The 22,036-nt window shown below is 42.4% G+C and overlaps 1 protein-coding gene across 3 annotated transcripts in view; it reads right to left on the bottom strand.

Moving 5' to 3' along the window:
* LOC137384712 (proton myo-inositol cotransporter-like) overlaps positions 1–22,036 on the bottom strand; it is a 194,140-nt gene that overhangs the window by 170,694 nt on the left and 1,410 nt on the right. The window lies entirely within an intron of this gene.

The following is a 22,036-nucleotide window of genomic DNA, read 5'->3' on the forward strand; positions in this document are numbered from 1 at the left end:
ACATAGGTATCAGCAATGGCTACCATTGTCATTCTCTCCAAGCTGAATTTGTGCCAACAATGCGTTCAACTTGTTTCTTGTACTCTGTGCATTTGTGTAAAGAGCACTTATTTGGGCTGCACACACGAAACCAGGGGTTGGCAATAAAAAAAAGAGCTATTTTCTTAAATTTAGTCAAAAAATGCAATATCTTAAGAGCCACAAATCTGTTACTCAAATGCCAATAATGAAAAACAAGAGATATGTTTCAACATTTTAAAAGGTTTTACAAAAAAATTGTTAATTGAATGATATTTTCTCACAAGAACAATGCTAATAAAAGTTTAACAAAACAAGCTATCAGAATGTATTCAATTGATCAAGGTTGGAAGCCACATGAGTCCTCCATGGGCCACATGCAGCTCTGGAACTGCTGGTTGCAGACCCTTGCCCTAATCTGTCCTTCACAAGGTTTTGGGTTCAAGTCCCACTCCAGGGCCAATCAAGGCCAACACTCCAGTGCAGTACTGAGGGAAATCTGCACTGTTGAAGTTGCCATCTTTTGGATGAAACGTCAAACCGAGGCCCCATCTGCCTGCTCGGGTTGATATGAAAATCCCGTGGCACTATTTTGAAGAGGAGCAGGGAAGCTATCCCCAGAGTCGTCAATACTCATCCCTCAATCAAATCACAAGAACAGATTACCTGGTCATTATCACATTGCTGTTTGTGGGAGTTTGCAGTGTGCAAATTGGCTGCTGCATTTCATTCTTCCGACGCTGACTACACTTCAAAAATACTTCTGTGGCTGTAAAGTGCTTTAGGACATCCAGTCGTTATGAAAAATGCAAGTCTTTCTTAATGTTTACTGACATTTCTTATTTCTCCCTCCTGTTTTAATTCTTTACATCTTTTACTTTTCCCTTGACCTACTTGTACCCCAAAGTTGAATTTGCAGATGCAACTCATTCAATATGCTCCTTATCTTCTCTTTGGCCTCCTTATCTCGAGAGACAATGGGTAAGCGCCTGGAGGTGGTCAGTGGTGTGTGAAGCAGCACCTGGAGTGGCTATAAAGGCCAATTCTAGAGTGACAGGCTCTTCCGCAGGTGCTGCAGAAAAATTTGTTTGTCGGGGCTGTTACACAGTTGGCTCGCCCCTTGCGCCTGTCTTTTTTCCTGCCAACTACTAAGTCTCTTCGACTCGCCACACTTTAGCCCCGCCTTTATGGCTGCCCGCCAGCTCTGGCGATCGCTGGCAACTGACTCCCACGACTTGTGATCAAATCTCCGTATACTTCATGAATTTGTATAAAGAAAACTAATTTGGGTCATGTGCCCTAACCTGTCCTTCCACTCTAATCTTGTTTTTCATAATATCTCTCATTTCTCTCCAATTTCATTATTTTGCATCTTTTAGTCTTTGCTTTACTTGTAGTGCCCAAAACACAATTTCTATTACTCTGCTCTCTTCCCTTTCTTTCATTTTCAAATTATTTATACTACCAGCCCTCCCACTCCCAATTACTGATTTAAAATCCTTGTGGCCGCCCTATTTAACCTTTCCACTTGGACCCTGTTCCCAGCCCAGTTCAGATGGAACCCCTCCCAATGGTACAGTTCTTTCCTGTCCCAATACTGGTACCAGTGTCCCATGAACTCAGAGCCCTCTTTCCCTCACCACTCCTTCAGCCATGTGTTTCCCCTCCTTAATCTGATTAGACTACGTCAATTTGCACATAGCTCGGGTAATAATCCAGAGATTAAAACCCTTGAGGTCCATTTGTTTAAAAAAATTATTTAGCTCCAGGTAGTCTGATGAAATACAGTTGTCAATTTTCTATGTTGTTGGTGTCAACATGAACCACAATGATTGGGTTCTCCACCTACTTTTCCAAAATATATCCTATCAAGTTAGTTTGAGATATCATGCACCATGGCACCAGGTGGGCAACATACCATGTGGGACTCTCGATCCTGCTTACAAAGGATGCCATCTGTCCTCCTAATTACTGAATCCTCTAAACTACCACATTACGCTTCCTCCCCTCCTCCTGATGGAGCACACCCTGCTGCAAGGTGCCATGGTCAGCATTTTGTTTGTCCTTCCAACAGTCTTCATTCTTATCCTCAAAGGCAGCAAGTACACTGTACCTGTTGGATATGATGTGGAACCTCATTCTCTCTCTCTCTCTCTTGGGCTCCTTTTTAAAAAAAATTCTTTCATGGGATGTGGGCGTCACTGGCAGGCCAACATTTGTTGCTCATCCCTAATTGGCTTTGAACTGAATGGCTTGCTAAGCCATTTCAGAGGGCAGTTAAGAGTCAACCACATTGTTGTGGGTCAGGAGTCATATGCAGGCCAGACCAGGTAAGGACAGTAGATTTCCTTCCCTAAAGGACATTAGTGAACCAGAGGCACCATCGCAGAGCCTAGCTTTCAATTCCACATTTTTATTAAGTAATTGAATTCACATTCCACCAGCTGCCATGATGGAATTTGAACCAGTGTCCCCAGGGCATAAGCCTAGGCCTCTGGATTACTAGTCCAGTGACATTACCACTATGCCATCATCTCCCCTTACTTAGTACACTACTGGTCACACCAATCCTGATGCTGCACCTCTCTACGATATGTGACCAAGGTCTGCAAAACAGGCCAGATATTCCTCCCCTTCCCTTAAACTTGCACCAGCTCAATGACTCGGAGCTGGAGAGATTCAAGATGTTGTATGTGTGGTTTGTACACTGCCACCTTAATATACTTAGTCTAGCTTAGAGAGATTCCTCAGTAAAGGCCGGCTAGGCTCTGCAATAGAAACCCGACCCGAGCCCGACAAAACCACATCCGACCCAAGCCCGATCCGGCCCTAGTCCTTCAAATTTTTCCCACGTCCGACCCAACCATTAGTTAACCTAGCTTCCATTTTTCACCTTGTTACTTACCTGCACAATCTTTTAAAAAACCTGTAACTAAACAACCTTTCTAGTCCAAAAAGTACATCGACATTGGAGCCACTTACTGGAGGTGGTGATAGAGTGGGTCCAACCCGGCCTGACCCAACCTGAGCCCGAATGCCGGACCCGGAAGAGTGACCCGACCCAAACCAGACCATCAGGTCCCATCGGGTTCCCATGCTCTATTCCAGAGTCTGGAGTACTTTGAACATTAACTCTTATTACATTATAACTATGTACAGCTTCACACCAGTCTATGAGACTCCTCTGAAGCCATGCTGCATCTCCCTTCAAGGCTCGCTCACATGTGATCTCTTACATCATGGTGGGATGTATTCCTTTCACAACATTAACCCTTTCAGTCCCTTATACAACACAAGGCAGAGACATCTACTGTAGACATGTGCACTTGGGACAGTCTCGCTGTCCACAAGCTTCCACATACTGCAGTCCAAACACAATCTGCTCTGCCATATCTTAATTCTATATTTAGTAATAGATAGAACTTTTATAGATTCTTTTTAGCTTAAGACTATTTAACTGTTTAGTTAACACTAACCACTAAAAAAAAAAACTACTTACACTAACCACCAAAAACACAACCAATAAACTAAACGCTTATCTGTAACATAACATACCTGCACTATTCTACACATTATGCTGTCTACGATGCCACTTTTTGGTATTTCCCCTCTCCTTGTTTAGTGCCTGCCATTCCGCTCCCGATAAGCTAAGGCCAGCTCTCCCGGGCTGTTTAATTCTGCTGCTCTGCTTTTCACTTTTGTCATGTAATCTTTCATGCCTTCCATTCTATTTCTTAACCTTCCCTCCCCCTCTCCTCCCCACTTTCCCTACTTCTGTACTTGCTGAAAAACCTGTTACATCTCAACTTTTTCCAGTTCTGACAAAAGGTCATCGATCTGAAACATTAACTTTGTTTCTCTCTCCACAGATGCTGCCAGACCCAAGTATTTTTAGCATTTAATGTCTTTATTTCCAGCATGCACAGTATTTTGCTTTTGTAATCTGTTATTGATATTGGTGAAGGGATATATATTAACCAGGATATATATTAACCACAGTCCATCTTCGAAATAGTGCCATGAAATCTTTTACGTCTCATTTAAAAGCGATGCAGAATATTTTAAATAAACATCAGCCAACTGAACTGTAATGAGAGGTATCTCCATAGGACATTAATGTTGCACATGGAATTTTTAAATAAATCAACAGTCTAAAATGTCCAAAATCAGACTGTCTGGCACTAGTACATTCTAAATTATTTCAATTTCTTTATGCAAATACTGCTCAGTGTTTTTATATGTCTAATTCACAATATGTAACTGAATGCAACATTAATGTGCTAAAAATACAAGAAACTAGGTCTTTAGCCAGAGAAACAATTTATTTGAAATGCATTAACAAGAAAATTCAGAGCTGGCACAGCACTCACCCAAAATCCGCACCCCCAAGTATTTTCTACCAACATTTCCTTTTATTTAGTAACAAAACAATGCATCCAGCTGATAATTTTCAAAGGTCCAGTAAAAGGTTGAAAGGTACATAAGACTATGATACCTAGGGAACCCCTGCCATTTGTGAAATGTCACATTTCTTTTAACATTCATCTGGACACATGTAAAACTTTGAATGTCTCATCCAAAGGCCAACACATGCAGCACTCCCTTATTTTTGAACTGGACTCTCAACTTAGAACCTAATAGAAAATAGGAGCAAGAGTAGGCCATTGGGCCTCTCAAGCCAGCATTCAGTAAGATCACAGATGATCTGTTCTTGGCCTCAACTCCACTTTCCTACCTCTTCCCCATAATTCTCGACTCCAATATAGTTCAAGGATCTGTCTAACTCAGCCTCCACAGCTCTGAGTTCGGGAATTCCAAAGATTCACACCCCTCAGAAAAGAAATTCCTCCTCATCTGTCTTAAATGGGAGATCCCTTATTCTGAAACTGTGTCCCCCTAGCTTTAGATTCCCGCATGAGGGGAAACATCCTTGCAGCATCTACCCTGTCAAGCCCCATCAGAATCTGGTGTTTCCATGAGATCACTTCTCATTCTTTTAAACTCTCAAACTGCTCAACCTTTCCTCATAAGACAACCCCTTCATCCCAGGAATTAACTTAGTGAACCTTCTCTGATATCCCTCCTTAAATAAGGATACCAAAACTGTACACAGTACTTTAGGTGTGGTCTCACCATTTCCCTGTACTTCCCTACCTTTATACTCCACCCTCCCTTGCAATAAAGGCCAACATTCTATTTACCTTCCGAATTACTTGCTATACCTGCCATGCTAACTTTGTGTTTCATGTACAAGGACACCCAGATTCCTCTATACCACAGTATTCTGTAATCTCTCTATTTAAATAATATTTTGCTTTTCTGTTCTTCCTACCAAAATGTATAGCCTCACATTATACTCCATCAGCCAAATTTTGGAAGATATAACCAATGCATCGACTATCTCTGCAGCCACTTCTTTAAGACCTGAGGATGCAGGCCTCCAGGTCCAGGGGACTTGTCAGCCTTTAGTTTGCCTCGTACTTTTTCTCCAGTGATTTTTTTTTTTTGCCCTGATTTTCTACTATTATTGGGATTGTGATGACCGAGGTGGGAGGAATGCACTGTTAATTCATTCCCGCTTCGCCACAGGTCACAACATATATTTAAATTTTCCCACTTACCGAAACAATCAGATACTCTGTCTCCAGAATAAAGCACACCAAGGTTTCTTTAATAAACTAAATTATCAGATTATAAACCAAGTCTTAACCAATAATGAAGTAAAACATCTGCACAAATGGAAATGTTAAAGCTCCTTATTTTATCCTAGCCCTCATACATACACACACACACACACTCACATACACAACCGGTTAACCGGGGAGGGGAGGGGGGCGGGGAGGGATTTTGGTTTACAGCTGTTAGAGAAATAGAAGGAATTTTTTAAAACGTATACTGGAGAAGATAAAGAAGTCATTTGTTTTGGCGATATGTCCCAAATGTGAATAGGCGGCTGCCACTAGGAATCTTTCCATGCAATGTTGATGAACATTCTGGGTAGGCTTTCAAAAAATGCAGCTACAGAAAGCTACAGAGGTCACACATCAGGTGTGCGGCAACAAAGCTTTCAATTCTCTCATTCGATGTAAAATTTCTGCAAACATGCAGGATTTCTTCAAATACAGGAGGCAACTGTACAACTTGATGCAGAATTTGCTTTTCAAGAGCAGGGATTCTTCAGAGAGAGGGATGTCAACTGGCTGGATCTTGTCTTCTGGCAGGTTACTATGCAAACTCCAAATTTCCTGTTTTTAGCCAAAGCGGCTGGCTTTTTAAAAAAAGTTCAAAAATGAAACACAAACCTTTCCAGAGGCAAGTCCTATGACACCATAAATCCTGACTTGTCGTCAATAAGCAAATAGCTCTTAAGGTCAAATCACAATCCCCTATGTTTACTTGAAATCATATTAAAAAAAAACTTATGTACTGGTCAATCTTCTGTTAACATTCCTTTTAAAAAAAAAGCACCCAAAGTTTAGCTTCTTCAAGATGAGAATCCATGACATGCTTTTCAGTTTTTTTAAAATATAGATTCTCAAGTTTTAACAAAAAAAAAATGGAAACCTTCATAACAGGGCACTTACACAGAGGTTATTTCCCCTGGCTGGGGAAATGTAGAACATGGGGACAGAGCCTCAAGATAAGGGGTTGATCATTTAGGACTGTTCTTATAAGGAGATATTTCTTCACTCAGAGGATTGTGAATCTTTGGAATTGTCCACCCTCAGAGGTTTGTGCATGCTCTTTCATTGAAAATATTAAAGACGGAGATCGTTTGATCTCTCAGGGAACTGGGAATATGGGAGCAGGCAAGAAAGTGGACACGAGAAAGAAGATCAGCCATAATCATATTGAATGGCAGAGCAAGCTCCAGATGAAGAAACTTTTTTTTTAAATGACCATTCGGCTTTGTCTTCTACCGTGAAGACAAATACAATATTTGTTCAAAGTCTCTGCCATTTCCTTGTTCCCCATTATTAATTCCCAAGTTTCATTCCCTAAATGACCAGCATTTACTTTGGCTACTCGCTTCGTTTTTTTTTAAACTTCATTCAGGGATGTGGGCGTCGCTGGCTAGGCCAGCATTTATTGCCCATCCCTAATTGCCCTTGAGAAGGTGGTGGTGAGCTGCCTTCTTGAACCGCTGCAGCCCATTTGGGGTAGGTGCACCCACAGTGCTGTTAGGAAGGGAGTTCCAGGATTTTGACCCAGCGACAGTGAAGGAACGGCAATATAGTTCCAAGTCAGGATGGTGTGTGACTTGGAGGGGAACTTGCAGGTGGTGGTGTTCCCATGCATTTGCTGCCCTTGTCCTTCCAGTTGGTAGAGGTCGCGGCTTTGGAAGGTGACGTCTAAGGAGTCTTGGTGCATTGCTGCAGTGCATCTTGTAGATGGTACACACTGCTGCCACTGTGCCTCGGTGGTAGAGGGAGTGAATGTTTGTAGATGGGGTGCCAATCAAGAGAATTGCTTTGTCCTGGATGGTGTCGAGCTTCTTGAGTGTTGTTGGAGCTGCACCAATCCAGGCAAGTCGAGAGTATTCCATCACACTCCTGACTTGTGCCTTGTAGATGGTGGACAGGCTTTGGGGAGTCAGGAGGTGAGTTACTCGCCTCAGGATTCCCAGCCTCTGACCTGCTCTTGTAGCCACGGTATTTATATCGCTATTCCAGTTTAGTTTCGGGTCAATGGTGGCCCCTCGGATGTTGATAGTGGGGGATTCAGCGATGGTAATGCCATTGAATGTCAAGGGGAGATGGTTAGATTCTCTCTTGTTGGAGATGGTCATTGCCTGGCACTTGTGTGGCGCGAATGTTACTTGCCACATATCAGCCCAAGCCTGGATATTGTCCAGGTCTTGCTGCATTTCTACACGGACTGCTTCAGTATCTGAGGAGTCACTAATGGTGCTGAACATTGTTCAATCATCCATTTATATACTTGTAGAAGCTCTTACTGTGTTTTTATATTTCTTGCTAGTTTACTCCTAACATTTAAAAAAAAGAGAAAATAAACATCCTTTGCTGGTTTCTAAAACTCTTCCAATCTCTGACCTATCACTAATCTTCACAACATTGCATGCCTTTTCTTTCAATTTGATACCATCCTTAATTTCCTTAGCCAGCCACAGATGGTTCATCCTTCTTGTCGAGTCTTTCTTTCTCAGTAAGAAGTGCTTCAGTTCAGTATGAAGCTAGGCATGTGTGAACTGGTGTGATGCAAAATTGGTCATTCATACTGACAGAATTCAGTACATAAAGAACTCAACTTCAGCCCAGCAAGATTAAAAAAAGCTTTATTAAAGTTTGCATGCTGCCAGTTAGTACATTTACTTCAAGCAGATCACCCACGTCAAAATGTTTTGCAATAATTGAATATCCTACATTCAAGAATGAGATTCTAGCTCTGCCAACAAGGATTTTGTTGACATTTGGCATTCACCTTGAACAATGAACAGAATCCATAGATTCTCCAATTTTACAACTAGGTTATATGATGAAAAATCTATATCAAAACGTTTTCACAAGCGTTTTTGTCCAGGTGGGAACACAGTTTCATCAGGCACCAACGCTCAAGCTTTGTGATGCATCTAACTCAAATGTTTAAGCAGCACACAAACCTTTCAGCAAGAACCTGGCAGAAACTGTGTGAAGAACGGAACATCACCTCTGAAGGAGGAGGTTCTTTCTCTTGCTAATAAGGTGAAAGTGATTGCAATGCTAAATGGGCCAAAAGCTTCCCAGATTCCTAGAGTGAAATCATCTAAGTTTGGTGCATCAAAGCCTTTTGTTCAAGATTTAGTATGCTGCATTGTAATGAACATATTGTAGTGAATCAAATGATAATGTAGGAACAAAGGAAATAGGAGTAGGAATAGGCCACTCGGCCCCTCAAGCCTGCTCCATCAATGAACTAGATCATGGCTGATCTTCACCTCAATGCCTTTCTCCCCCATATCGCTTGATATCTTTAATATCTGGAAATCTATCGGTCACGGTCTTGAAAATACTCAATGACTGAGCCTCCAGAGCCCTCTGGGGTAGAGAATTCCACAGACTCACCACCCTCCGAGTGAAGAAATTCCTCTGCATCTCAGTCCTAAATGGCCTACCACTTATTCGGAGGCTGTGTCCCCTGGTTCTAGATGTACCCCAACAAAGGGAAAGATCCTTCCTACATCTACCCTGTCGAACCCTGTAAGAATTTTGTATGCTTCAATCAGATCACCTCTCATTCTTCTACACGCTAGAGAATATAGGCTCAGTCCCCTCAATCTCTCCTCATAGGAAAATCCCGCCATCCCAGGAATCAGGCTGGCGAACCTTCACTGCACTCCCTCCATGGCAAGTACATCCTTCCTTAGTTAAGGAGACCAAAACTGTACACAATACTTCAGGTGCAGTCTCACCAAGACACTATACAATTGCAACAAGACTTCTTTACACTTTTAGTTATCCATAGCAATTGTGGGACTTTCTTTACAGTACTGTAACTGCGATCCAGTTTGCATTCCATTGTTAGCTGCTTGCCAAACTTCATACAACAGTTAAAATGGATGAAAGAATAGAATTAAGTGAACAAAATCATTTTTCATTTGACAGTTTTTCTCCAACACTTAAATAGTAAACATTTATTAGATATTAACAAAACAGCCACAATGATAACGATAACTATAATGAATAAGAATGATCCTTGAAACTGCAGGATTGTCAGCTGGGATCAATGTTCCCGCTAAACTACACACCTGCATCCATGCAACAGCCGGGAAGGTACCAGGCAGGCCTCGTCTAGTGGTAAATACGGCATGTGTGCGCCCACTTTAAAATTTAAAGGGACTGCACAGTGAAAAAAAACTAGCTGTGCACAATGAAATTTTAAAGGAAAATTAGTTACAATCACCTGGAAGGAAATTATAAACTGTACTTCCTCACCACATCTCCACATTACTAGATAACTAGATAAACCCAGATCTACTACATACAGTATTTTAAAGTAGATCTCTACTGTAAAAGTCTCAACTCAACTACACCGCAGATGCGATTAAAGTAGGTCATGGAAATGTTTTCTCCTCTATTTAAAAAGAGTGTGCCTTTAAAAACTAAGGGGCACAGTGTGCCAACAGCTGCAGCTGTTTCCTAGGCAACAGCAGGAGCGAGAGGAGGTCAAATGTTATATTGCAACTTTTGATTGTGTAAAGACTGGCCAGAACCAGTTTGAACCGGAGATCAGCCAAGCATGCTCTGCACTGAAGGAAGAATTTTGTCTGTCTTAGCTGAAAATCTACATTGAACTACAGGCTGTATCATTGTCTAAACAGAAAAACCCCCCAGAAAACACATTTGTATTGTTGGAGGTAGCAACTTCCTTTTTTACTTCCAAACTCTAAGAAGTCTTTGCTTCAGGATTGACTATTTGTGTTCGCTGGAATTCTCAGTAAAGTTTCTACTGCAAAACTACCAATTTCAAAATCCAAATAGACTTGTTGTTATTCTCCTTGTTGAAAGAACTGAGTGACGCCTGCTGCAACCAAAGTGTTTTGAATGCCTATCCATTAAAGACTGTGTTATGGTTGTGTAGTTTTTTTTCTCCGGGGAATATGCAGTTTGCATTTAAGGCTTGCAAAGGATCAGTATTGCTTGAAGAACCAGCAAGCCTCAGGAGTTATAGGAAGGTGCATTTTCGTTGCCTTGGATACAACCATTTGGAGACTGTGATTCAAAGGGTGCATTCTCGTTACCATGGATATAGCCGCTGGGAGTGATTATCAAGCGATACATTCGTAACAATTCAATTTTGAACTGGTTTTTAGGACACAGACAGACAGCTGTGGTGTTTAGCACCTGAAAAAGAGCTCTCAGCCATTTAAACTGAAGAAATAGAATTTCAGTCTGTTTAATTATTATCTCAAAATTCTAAAAAGGTCAAGCCAAGAACAGAGATCTCTGGTAATTTAAACTGAAGGAAGGGAAGCTAGACTGTGACAATCTTTTATCCCTCAAAAACTCTAAAGTCAGATTGATTCATTTAAAAAGTGTTTGCAAGTCATTAATTGTTGAAATTCGCTGAAGGAAGGAAGGAGTCACGTACTACAGGAATTTGACTATGGACTGTTCGACCGTGGAAGAACCTTTTTTCTCCATCGGACGGCTGTGAGGACTTCAAGCAACATTGGACTGCAAATTTGCAAGGACTCTAATTTTTTCCATTTTAAATGTTGTTTCTATCTTCATAGTGCTTAAGAACTTAGTTCTTCTAATTAAACAGTTAATTTGTTGATTTAAATACACCTGGTTTGGTTAGCCTCATTCGGGGGTTAATAGATAGTACAATTTGGCTGGGTCTTTCTTTAATTTGGAAGAGTTTTAAATGATATGTTAGGCAATCTGTAAAGCGACGGGATTGAATTAACAGTGCATTTCTCCCACCACAATCAGAATCGTATATTTTGATTGGGGGCTTTGACTGGAGCGGCTGGTCGTAACAACTGTTGATTGAACTCGCCTGGAGACTTCGAGTGGCAACCGACTGTTCGGTTCTGGGACACCTTATCGAACCAATTTTGCTGCTAAGACAGACTAAATTCTTCCTTCAATGCAGAACATAACCAAAGACTTACAACCTACTGATTTATTTATTCCTAAGAAACAACTCTAATTTTATTTAAACTGGTTAACTGTTGGTTTTTGAACGTATGTGTGCATGAAGGTTAGAAAATAAGTTATAAAGTCTTTTACACAAGAACATAAGAACTAGGAGCAGGAGTAGGCAATTCAGCCCCTCGAGCCTGCTCCGCCATTCAATACGATCATGGCTGATCTCATCTCAGCATCAACTCCACTTTCCTGCTCGTTCTCCATAACCCTTTAACCCATTACTAATTAAAAATCTGTCTATCTCCTCCTTAAATGTACTCAATGTCCCGGCATCCACCGCACTTTGGGGTAGCGAATTCCACAGACTCACGACCCTTTGAGAGAAGTAATTTCTCCTCATCTCTGTTTTAAATCTGCTAACCCTTATCCTACAACTATGACCTCTTGTTCTAGATTGCCCCACCAGAGGAAACACCCTCTCTACATCTACTTTGTCAATCCCCTTGGAGGCAGTTCAGAGATTCACTAGATTGATTCCAGGCATGAGGGGTTTGTCTTATGAAGAGAGATTTAGCAGTTTAGGCCTTTACTCTCTAGAGTTTAGAAGAGAGAGGAGATCTAATTGAGGTATACAAGATAATTAAGGGGATTGACAAAGTAGACAGAAAGGATGTTTCCTCTGGTGGGGCAATCTAGAATGAGAGGTCATAGTTTTAGGATAAGGGGTAGCAGATTTAAAACAGAGACGAGGAGAAATTACTTCTCTCAAAGGGCCGTGAGTCTGTGGAATTCACTACCCCAAAGTGCGGTGGATGCCGGGATATTGAGTAAATTTAAGGACGAGATAGACAGATTTTTAATTAGTAATGGTTGAAGGTTATGGAGAACGGGCAGGAAAGTAGAGTTGAGGCAGAGATGAGATCAGCCATGATCGTACTGAATGGCGGAGCAGGCTCGAGGGGCTGAATTGCCTACTCCACCTGCCATGAACGAGGAAAATTAATTCGGCCGCATGAACAGTGATTTTAAACAGTTGTTGAAGAAAGAACTTGCTTTAAAAAACAATTGGAGACTTTGGCTGGAGAGAGACATGAGCATATCCCAGACAGTACTTCAACAAACAAAGGGGCTATTCCCTGCTCCAATTTAATCCACAATGGACTTTTGATTACCAGACGTTGAAGGTGGAAAGGCTAGCATTCCAGGTTAACTGCTAAGATGGCCAAATACACAAACAGACGTGGTCTTAGGAGGAAAGATTGGACAGGCTAAACTTGTATCTGCTGGAATTTAGAAGTGCAAGAGGCGACTTGATTGAAACGTATAAGATCCTGAGGGGTCTTGACAGGGTGGATGTGGATGTGGGAGAATCTAGAACCAGGGGTCACTGTTTAAAAATAAAGGATCGCCCATTTAAGACAGATGAGGAGAAACTATTTCTCTCAGAGGGTCGTGTGTCTTTAGAACTCTCTTCCTCAAAAGACGGTGGAAGCAGAGTCTTTGAATATGTTTAGGGCAGAGGTAGATAGATTCTTGATAAGTAAGGGGGTGAAAGATTATCGGGGATAGGTGGTAATGTGGAGCAATCAGTTCAGCCATTAACATTGAATAGTGGAGCAGGCTCGAGGGGCTGAGTTGCCTACCCCTGCTCCTAATTCGTACGTTCATTTTAGTTTAGAGATACAGTACTGAAACAGGCCCTTCGGCCCACCGAGTCTGTGCCGACCATCAACCACCCATTTATACTAATCCTACGCTAATTCCATATTCCTACCACATCCCCACCTGTCCCTATATTCCCCTACCACCTACCTATACTAGGGGCAATTGCTAATGGGCAATTTACCTATCAACCTGCAAGTCTTTGGCATGTGGGAGGAAACCGGAGCACCAGGAGGAAACCCACGCAGACACAGGGAGAACTTGCAAACTCCACACAGGCAGTACCCAGAATTGAACCCGGGTCGCTGGAGCTGTGAGGCTGCGGTGCTAACCACTGCACCACTCAATTCATATGTATCAATTTTCACCCCATCCATTACCTCTACAATCCCTGCTTCTACTGATATTTTGTTAACATCCTCTTCCTTAGTAAATGGCAATACAAAGTACTGATTAAGTATTCTAGCCATGCCCTGTGCCTCTAAGCATATATCACCATTGTCTCTAAGAGATCCCACACCGCCTCTTACTACACGTTTACTATTTACATGCTGGAAGATGATTCCTGGGTTGCCTTTTATGTTAACTGCCATTTTATTCTTATATTATCTTTTTACTAGTCTTATTTTCCTTTTCACTTCCCTCTCTACTTATTGTATTGGGCATGGTTGTCACTTGAAGAATTCACCTGACAGGCATCTTACACCCCTTTTTTTTTTTAAATTTCATCAAATTCTCCATCGCCCTCATCATCTAAGAAGCCCTGGCTTTGGTTCCCCTTCCTTGTTGTTATATACCTAGCCTGTACCTGAAACATCTCCTCCTTAAAGATCAACCATTATTCCGTCAGGAAAGGTGGTTAAGAAGTGAGACAGGCGATAGAAAAATAGAGCTCGAGCCTAGCTAGTTTATATTTGGAACCTGGCCCCATGTCGCCAAGAGGAAACATGTAGATCAGAAAGGGAACTGGCTAAGGATACATCCTCATGGAATTCTCGAGATAACTATGTGTGGGGAAGGAAAAGAAACCATTATTGGAAATCTATCTAGCTCTATCTACAGCTGGATAGGGAAGAATGGAACTAAGTGAGAGCAATCACAGTGGACAACAGAGGACAGGTGCTGGAGGAGGATGATATGGTCAATGATGTCAAAGGCTGCAGAGAGATTGAGAAGGGTGAGGATGGTTAGTGTACCATGATCACAGTCAGAGAAGGTCATTTACAGTGTTGATTAGGGCCATTTCAGAGTCATAACAGTGTAGGAGGCCAATTGGCCCATCGAGTCTACACCACTCTCTGTAGAACAATCCTGTCAGTCACATTCCTCCACTCTATCTCCATAGCCCTGCAAGCTTATCTATCGAGTATCTATCCAAGTTCCTTTTGAAATCATTGATCGTCTACTGTATCAGGGGCAGAAACTAGATTGGAGAGATTCAAACATGCATTAATCATTCCTACAAACTGTTGTGAAACACACAGTCATTAAGTGCAAATGGTTAATTGTATAATATAGCAAAGTTTTAAACCACTTCTCAATTATTTAAGCTATCCTTTGAGACATGACATGGCAATCGAAGCATACCTGGGAGAAAAGAGGTGACTTTCGATCTAATAGTTCCTGAAGTTTTCTGCCACAGGGCATTTTCCTTCATCGCATGTCTGGGTCTGTTTTAGATTAACTGATCAAGATTGATTGCCATGATTAGTATTCTATTGTATCATGCGACTACCAGGATATTAGAAAGCCATGATCTTTTCTCATTTAGTGATTCACATCTGGAACTAAACACTTCCTACTCTCAAGGTAATCCAGTCAACAGGTTTTGAATCTTTTTAATGCAGTCGCAATTATTTTTCAGTCACATTAATGTTCCTAGTGTTCTATTAAAAGCACTTACAGCAAGACACTTTTTTTGCCAGGTTTACAGAAATCAGCACACTTGTCTGGTACTGTGCACAGTTTATACATTCACTATTTGGATTGACTACAGTGAACATACAGAAATGCAGTATTTAACAGATCTTATTTTAATCAGTATATACAGCTGTTACAAAAATTTCTAAATTCACTTGTAACAGCCCTTCAAAACACTCCCACAGGGGATGCTGAGACCAAGTGGGCCCACATCAGAGACGCCATCTATGAGTCAGCTTTGACCACCTACGGCAAAAGTGCGAAGAGAAATGCAGACTGGTTTCAATCTCATAATGAAGAGCTGGAACCTGTCATAGCCGCTAAGCGCATTGCACTTTTGAACTACAAGAAAGCCCCCAGCGATTTAACATCCGCAGCACTTAAAGCAGCCAGAAGTACTGCACAAAGAACAGCTAGGCGTTGCGCAAACGACTACTGGCAACACCTATGCAGTCATATTCAGCTGGCCTCAGACACCGGAAACATCAGAGGAATGTATGATGGCATGAAGAGAGCTCTTGGGCCAACCATCAAGAAGATCACCCCCCTCAAATCTAAATCGGGGGACATAATCACTGACCAACGCAAACAGATGGACCGCTGGGTTGAGCACTACCTAGAACTGTACTCCAGGGAGAATGCTGTCACTGAGACTGCCCTCAATGCAGCCCAGCCTCTACCAGTCATGGATGAGCTGGACATACAGCCAACCAAATCGGAACTCAGTGATGCCATTGATTCCCTAGCCAGCGGAAAAGCCCCTGGGAAGGACAGCATTACCCCTGAAATAATCAAGAGTGCCAAGCCTGCTATACTCTCAGCACTACATGAACTGCTATGCCTGTGCTGGGACGAGGGAGCAGTACCCCAGGACATGCGCGATGCCAACATCATCACCCTCTATAAAAACAAAGGTGACCGCGGTGACTGTAACAACTACCGTGGAATCTCCCTGCTCAGCATAGTGGGGAAAGTCTTTGCTCGAGTCGCTCTGAACAGGCTCCAGAAGCTGGCCGAGCGCGTCTACCCTGAGGCACAGTGTGGCTTTCGTGCAGAGAGATCGACTATTGACATGCTGTTCTCCCTTCGTCAGATACAGGAGAAATGCCGTGAACAACAGATGCCCCTCTACATTGCTTTCATTGATCTCACCAAAGCCTTTGACCTCGTCAGCAGACGTGGTCTCTTCAGACTACTAGAAAAGATCGGATGTCCACCAAAGCTACTAAGTATCATCACCTCATTCCATGACAATATGAAAGGCACAGTTCAACATGGTGGCTCCTCATCAGAGCCCTTTCCTATCCTGAGTGGTGTGAAACAGGGCTGTGTTCTCGCACCCACACTTTTTGGGATTTTCTTCTCCCTGCTGCTTTCACATGCGTTCAAATCCTCTGAAGAAGGAATTTTCCTCCACACAAGATCAGGGGGCAGGTTGTTCAACCTTGCCCGTCTAAGAGCGAAGTCCAAAGTACGGAAAGTCCTCATCAGAGAACTCCTCTTTGCTGACGATGCTGCTTTAACATCTCACACTGAAGAATGCCTGCAGAGTCTCATCGACAGGTTTGCGTCTGCCTGCAATGAATTTGGCCTAACCATCAGCCTCAAGAAAACGAACATCATGGGGCAGGATGTCAGAAATGCTCCATCCATCAATATTGGCGACCACGCTCTGGAAGTGGTTCAAGAGTTCACCTACCTAGGCTCAACTATCACCAGTAACCTGTCTCTAGATGCAGAAATCAACAAGCGCATGGGTAAGGCTTCCACTGCTATGTTCAGACTGGCCAAGAGAGTGTGGGAAAATGGCGCACTGACACGGAACACAAAAGTCCGAGTGTATCAGGCCTGTGTCCTCAGCACCTTGCTCTACGGCAGCGAGGCCTGGACAACGTATGCCAGCCAAGAGCGACGTCTCAATTCATTCCATCTTCGCTGCCTTCGGAGAATACTTGGCATCAGGTGGCAGGACTATATCTCCAACACAGAAGTCCTTGAAGCGGCCAACATCCCCAGCTTATACACACTACTGAGTCAGCGGCGCTTGAGATGGCTTGGCCATGTGAGCCGCATGGAAGATGGCAGGATCCCCAAAGACACATTGTACAGCGAGCTCGCCACTGGTATCAGACCCACCGGCCGTCCATGTCTCCGTTATAAAGACGTCTGCAAACGCGACATGAAATCGTGTGACATTGATCACAAGTCGTGGGAGTCAGTTGCCAGCATTCGCCAGAGCTGGCGGGCAGCCATAAAGACAGGGCTAAATTGTGGCGAGTCGAAGAGACTTAGTAGTTGGCAGGAAAAAAGACAGAGGCGCAAGGGGAGAGCCAACTGTGCAACAGCCCCAACAAACAAATTTCTCTGCAGCACCTGTGGAAGAGCCTGTTACTCCAGAATTGGCCTTTATAGCCACTCCAGGCGCTGCTTCACAAACCACTGACCACCTCCAGGCGCGTATCCATTGTCTCTCGAGATAAGGAGGCCCAAAAGAAAAAGAAAGAAAAGAAAAGAAAGAAAGAAACAATGCTTAAACTGAGTTATTTCAATAACACCCACACAAGAAAGCTAACTAATTTCATCAATATTAGAAAAAGGATTTTACAGTGCCTCATCACATACCCCAAAATTGCCAAGAATTTAAATATTTAAATCTCAGATTACTTTTGAGGTCTGGCCAAATTATGCACGGCAAGGTCGCATAAGAGGTAATGAATGAATGACAATTTAATTTATTTTTGTGAAGTCAGTGAAGGGGTGAATGTTCATCAGGAACTGAGAGAACACATTGCTCTTCTTCAAATAATACCACCTAGCCACGGTTGAACATTTAAGCTGAGCTATCAAAAATGCAGCACACTCAGTTAACTTGGATTTTGTGCTCAATTGCATAATGAGGCTTGAACTCAGCCTTCTGACTCAGAAGTGAGAATTCTACCAGCTGATTCAAGCTGTCAATGCTTTGTAAATAGTGTTAGAATTACTTTCAGTAGCGTAAATTTAAAAACAACAGGGAAACATGAATCAGTATAGTCAAATCTATAAATACCGGTCCTACTAAGAATGTTGCAGGAAGCAAACATTGCAGTCACCTCCTGCTAACTGAAATCAAGTATATTAAAGTACAAAATATTGATATATAAAAATCATGTTATTCACGACAACGTGAAAATTTCACGAAAAATCTCAAAACCACATGCGCGTTCGATTTCCTCAATACAGAGTTCCTGATTTCAGCTACAAGGATACAGCAAGCAGGGACAAAATGTCTCCACACAGGAAGAAAAGTTAGAGCAGAAGTCATTGCCAAACCAATGTTTCACTACCACAATTCCAGAAATCCATTAAATTTCAGGAGCAAGTTGCCGACTTGGTGCCTCACCTGCAAGACTCATATGACCTGATGATATTGCTATAGTGGTAGCTTTTCAAACACTCGGCAAAAGCCTATGCAGCCATTACTATCCCTTTCTATGGTTTGACTATTTGTTACAGGGGATGTCTTTGGGGAAAAAAGCATTGGGAAAATCCTTTGTAGTTTAAAGATACAAATCATATCAGTCCAAATATCATGTCACATGCATATTACACAATGATGCAGCAGTGCAATGTCAGTGCCACCTCTGATCATGGTTGCCAACACTGGACAACTACTGATTGTGGCAATTATTTATTTTTATTCATTCTCAGGATGTGGGTGCCACTGGCAAGACTGGCATTTATTGCCCATTCCTAAATTGCCCACAATGCTGCTATGTAGTGAGTGCCAGGATTTTGACTGGATGACTATTAAGAAACAGTAATATACGTCCTAGTTAGGATGGTGTGTGAATTGGAGGGGAACCTGGACGTGGTGTTCTCATACATCTGCTGCCCTTGTCCTTCTCGGTGTGGAGGTCGCAGGCTTTGGAGTTGCTACGGAAGAAGCTTTGGCAAGTTTTACTCAAGAGGCCAGAATTAGAGGAGCACAGATATCTGAGGGTTATAGGGCTGGGGATCACAAAGATGGGGAGGGGTGTGGCCAGGAAGGGATTTGAAAACAAGGAAAAGAACACATATGCAACAGGTGAACAGGACGTGCTGCGAGTTCGGACATGGGCAAAAGTGATTTGGATGACCTCAAGTTTAGGGAGGGTAGAACCTGGAAGGCCGGCTGGCAATGTGTTAGAATAGTCAAGTCTTGAGATTAAAAAAGGCATGGTTGAGAATTCCAGGTGAACTGAGGCAGGGACGGAGATAGGTAATCTTGGTGATTTCATGGTTATGTGGCCAGAAGCTCATCTCAGGGGCAAATAAGATACCAAGGTTGCAAACAGTCTGATTCAGCCATATTGTTGCCAGGGAGAAGGATAGAGTTGGTGGCTAGGGAGAAAAGATTGGAGTGGGGACCAAAGACAATGGCTTCAGTGTTCCCAATGTTTAGTTGGAGGAACTTTCTACTAGTACATGTCAGACAAACAGTCTGACAATTTAGAGACAGTGGAGGTGTTGAGAAAGGTGGTGGCAAGGCAGAGCTGGGTCAGCATACACAAAATAAAAGAACTGCTACAGCACAGGAGGCTATTCAGTCAATCATGTCTGCATTGGCTCTGCGAAACAGCAATTTACCTAATGCCACTCCCCTACCTTCTCCCCGTAGCCCTGCACATTCTTCCTTTTCAGATAACCATCCAATTCCCTCTTGAATGCCTCAATTGAACCTGCCTCCACCGCACTCTCAGGTAGTGCATTCCAGATCCTAACCACTCACTGCGTGAAAAAGTTTTTCTTCATGTCCCCATTGCTTCTTTCGCCAATTACCTTAAATCTGTGCCCTCTTGTTCTCGATCCTTTCACCAATGGCAACAGGTTTTCCCCATCTACTGTCTAGACCCCTCATGATTTTGAGCACCTCTATTAAATCTCCTCTCAACCTTCTCTTCTCCGAGGAAAACAGTCCCAACTCATCCAATATCAGAGCATGACTGCCCCCCCCCCCCACCATTTTACTTTTATTTTTAGTTATTTTTTTCTTTATAATTTTTTTGTGTTTATTTTATTTTATCTTAGTTTGTTCAGTTTGCCTACCACGGCTTTTTTTTATGTTTGTGCTTGTGGCTGTTTAGTTTTCAGTCCATTAACACCCGATCTGTACTAATGCTTTGTCTTTCAACACATCATTAATATATTGTTTGCCTTTGCGCCATGATCTTCTGGTTGGTTATTCTCTGTGATCTTGTCCTATCTACACCTTCTCCTTTGTTATCTCTTGCCCCACCCCCACTTTACTTGCTTAAAACCTTTCACATTTCTAATATCTGCTAGTTCTGAAGAAGGGTCACTGACCTGAAATGTTAACTCTGCTTCTCTCCACAGATGCTGCCAGACCTGCTGAGTATTTCCAGCATTTCTTGTTTTTATTTCAGATTTCCAGCACCCGCAGTATTTTGCTTTTACCCAACTCATCCAATCTATCCATGCAACTGAAGTTTCTCATCCCTGGAACAATTCTTGTGAATCTTTCCTGCACTCTCTCTAATGCCTTCACATCTTTCCTAAAGTGTGGCAATACTCCAGTTGAGGCCAAACCAGTGTTCTATACAAGTTTAACATAATTTCCTTGCTTTTGTATTCCCCGCTCCTATTAAATGAAGTCTAGGGTGCTGTAAGCACTATTAACTGCTTTCTTAACCTGTTCTGCCACCTTTAATGATTTATCACATATACATTCAGGTCCCTCTGCTCTTGCACCCCCTTTAGAATTGCACCCTTTATTTTATATTGTCTCGCCATGTAGTTCCTACCAAAATGAATCACTTCACACTTCTCTGCATTAAATTTCATCTGCCACTTGTCTGCGATTCCACCAACTTGTCTATGTCCTTTTGAAGTTCTACACTATCTTCCTCAGAGTTCATAATGTTTCCAAGTTTCATACCATCTGCAAATTTTCAAATTGTGCACTGGACGCCAAGGTCTATTTACATATCAGGAACAGCAAGGATCCTATCACCGACCCTTAAGGAATTCAACTACAAACCTTCCTTCAGTCCGAAGGACATCCATTAACCACTACCCTCTGTTTCCTGTCACTTAGCTGATTCCGTATCCATGTTGCTCTTGTCCCTTTTATTCCAAGAGCTACAAACTTTGCTCACAAGTCTGTTGTGCAGCACTTTATCAAATGCCTTTTGGAAGCTCATGTATGCCACATCAACAGCATTACCCTGATCAACATTCTCCGTTACCTCATTAAAAAAAAACACCAGCAAGTTAGTTAAACACGATCTGCCCTTCACAAATCCGTGCTGGTTTCACCTAATTAACATGCATTTGTCTAAGTGACTATTAGTTTTGTCCCGAATTAGCTTTTTTGCCCTTGAATTGAGTGGCTTGCTCGGGCATTTAGGAGTCAACCGCATTGCTGTGGGTCTGGAGTCACTTGTAGGCCAGACCAGGTAAGGATGGCAGATTTCCTTCCCTGAAAGGACATTAATAAACCAGATAGGTTTGTACAACAATTGATGATAGTCTCTGTAATAGTTTCATGACACTATCTTTCAATTCCATATTTTTCGAAGTAATTTGAATTTAAATTCCACCAGCTGCCATGATGGGATTTGAACCAATGTCCCAGGGCATTAGCCTCAGCCTCTGGATTACTTGTCCAGTGACATTACCACTATGCCACCATCTCCCCTCTTCTATATGCCTAGAGAACACTTTTGGATTCTTTTTATTTTAGCTGCCAGTATCTTTTCATATTCCCTCGTTGTTTCTCTTATTTGCTTTTCCGCCTGTGGAAATCTACACCGTAAGAAGGGCAGCATGCAGATGAGAAATGGGAGGGGACTTTTGGGGTA

This window comes from Heterodontus francisci, chromosome 27 (assembly GCF_036365525.1).
Source record: "Heterodontus francisci isolate sHetFra1 chromosome 27, sHetFra1.hap1, whole genome shotgun sequence".
Classification (NCBI taxonomy): domain Eukaryota; kingdom Metazoa; phylum Chordata; class Chondrichthyes; order Heterodontiformes; family Heterodontidae; genus Heterodontus; species Heterodontus francisci.